This window comes from Mchenga conophoros, linkage group LG13 (genome assembly GCF_057382185.1).
Source record: "Mchenga conophoros isolate Kocher_MC1m ecotype Shallow Benthic linkage group LG13, M_conophoros_male_GT1.1, whole genome shotgun sequence".
In the NCBI taxonomy this organism is placed as follows: domain Eukaryota; kingdom Metazoa; phylum Chordata; class Actinopteri; order Cichliformes; family Cichlidae; genus Mchenga; species Mchenga conophoros.
In genome coordinates, this window is record NC_140538.1 from 32,316,237 (window position 1) to 32,318,736 (window position 2,500).

Genomic DNA, 2,500 nt, shown 5'->3' on the forward strand with positions numbered 1-2,500 from the left:
CCCACATTACCCCCCCCTGCAGTTACCCTGTGCCACATATCTAGCATGGACCTGGACCTCCAGCAGGCCCTGGGGACCCACATACTCCCCTGCTCTACTCCCCCACTAGCTTTCCTTTCTTGCAGTTACGCTCCAGCGCATATCCAGCATGGACCTTGACCTCCAGCAGGCCCCGTGAACCCACATTACCCCCCCCCCCCCCCCCTCCTGCAGTTAACCCTGTACCACATATCTAGCACGGACCTTGACCTCCAGCAGGCCCCGGGGACCCACATTACCCCCCCCCCCCTTCCCCCTGCAGTTACCCTGTACCACATGTCTAGCATGGACCTTGACTTCCAGCAGGCCCCGTGGACCCACATTACCCCCCCCCTGCAGTTACCCTGTGCCACATATCTAGCATGGACCTGGACCTCCAGCAGGCCCTGGGGACCCACATACTCCCCTGCTCTACTCCCCCACTAGCTTTCCTTTCTTGCAGTTACGCTCCAGCGCATATCCAGCATGGACCTTGACCTCCAGCAGGCCCCGTGAACCCACATTACCCCCCCCCCCGCAGTTAACCCTGTACCACGTATCTAGCACGGACCTTGACCTCCAGCAGGCCCCGGGGACCAACATACTCCTCTGCTCTACTCCCCCACTAGCTTTCCTTCTCCCGCAGTTACCCTCCACCACAAATCCAGCATGGCCCTTGCCCTCCAGCAGGCCCCGAGGACCCACATACTCCTCCGCTCTAATCCCCCATGAGCGTTCCTTCTCCTGCAGTTACCCTCCACTGCATATCCAGCATGGCCCTTGACCTCCAGCATGCCCCGGGGACGCACATCCTCCCCTGCTCTAGTCCCCCACTAGCTTACCTTTCTTGTAGTTACGCTCCAGCGCATATCCAGCATGGACCTTGACCTCCAGCAGGCCCCGTGGACCCACACTTAAGCCCCCTCCCACTGACAAAGCAAAACACCACTGGCAAAATCCTCGTGCCCCTGGTACTCCAGAATGTAAATTCAAACATGCCCCTGGTACACTGCGCAGAAACACTTTGCCACACACACGCACGCACTGCTTGTGCCTATGGTACGACAACTTTTCTCGTACCTATGGTACGACAACTTTTCTCGTGCCTATGGTACGACAACTTTTCTCGTGCCTATGGTACAACAACTTTTCGCCGTGCCCCTGGTACACCGCTCAGTAGCACTTTGCCACACAAACTCTCCTCGTGCCTATGGTACGACAACTTTTCTCGTGCCTATGGTACAACAACTTTCCTCCGTGCCCCTGGTACGACAGCTTTTCTCGTGCCTATGGTACAACAACTTTTCTCGTGCCTATGGTACAACAACTTTCCTCCGTGCCCCTGGTACGACAGCTTTTCTCGTGCCTATGGTACAACAACTTTTCTCGTGCCTATGGTACAACAACCTTTCGCCGTGCCCCTGGTACACCGCTCAGTAGCACTTTGCCACACAAACTCTCCTCGTGCCTATGGTACGACAACTTTTCTCGTGCCTATGGTACAACAACTTTCCTCCGTGCCCCTGGTACGACAGCTTTTCTCGTGCCTATGGTACAACAACTTTTCTCGTGCCTATGGTACAACAACTTTCCTCCGTGCCCCTGGTACGACAGCTTTTCTCGTGCCTATGGTACAACAACTTTTCTCGTGCCTATGGTACAACAACCTTTCGCCGTGCCCCTGGTACACCGCTCAGTAGCACTTTGCCACACAAACTCTCCTCGTGCCTATGGTACGACAACTTTTCTCGTGCCTATGGTACAACAACTTTCCTCCGTGCCCCTGGTACGACAGCTTTTCTCGTGCCTATGGTACAACAACTTTTCTCGTGCCTATGGTACAACAACTTTTCGCCGTGCCCCTGGTACACCGCTCAGTAGCACTTTGCCACACACACACTCCTCGTACCTATGGTACGACAACTTTTCTCGTGCCTATGGTACGACAACTTTTCTCGTGCCTATGGTACAACAACCTTTCCCCGTGCCCCTGGTACACTGCGCAGAAACTCTTTGCCACACACACACACCACTCGTGCCTATGGTACGACAACAGGCCCCGGGGACCTACATCGCACCTTGCTCTTGCCTCCCTTACAGCTGAAAAAGGTCCATGCCTGTGCCCTGGCCCTGCTGAAATTCCCTCTCCATTTAGCCGAGGCAGTGAGTCGGCCTCCTGTCTCCCTTTACGGTCGAAAAAGATGTGCTCCTGGGCGCGCTGGCCCTGCTGCTACTCACATCGGGCATGGACCTGGACCTCCAGCAGGCCCCGGGGACCTACATCGCACATTGCTCTTCCCTCCCTTACAGCTGAAAAAGGTCCATGCTTGTGCCCTGGCCCTTCTGAAATTCCCTCTCCATTTAGCCGAGGCAGAGAGTCGGCCTCCTGTCTCCTTTACGGTCGAAAAAGATGTGCTCCTGGGCGCGCTGGCCCTGCTGCTACTCACATCGGGCATGGACCTGGACCTCCAGCAGGCCCCGG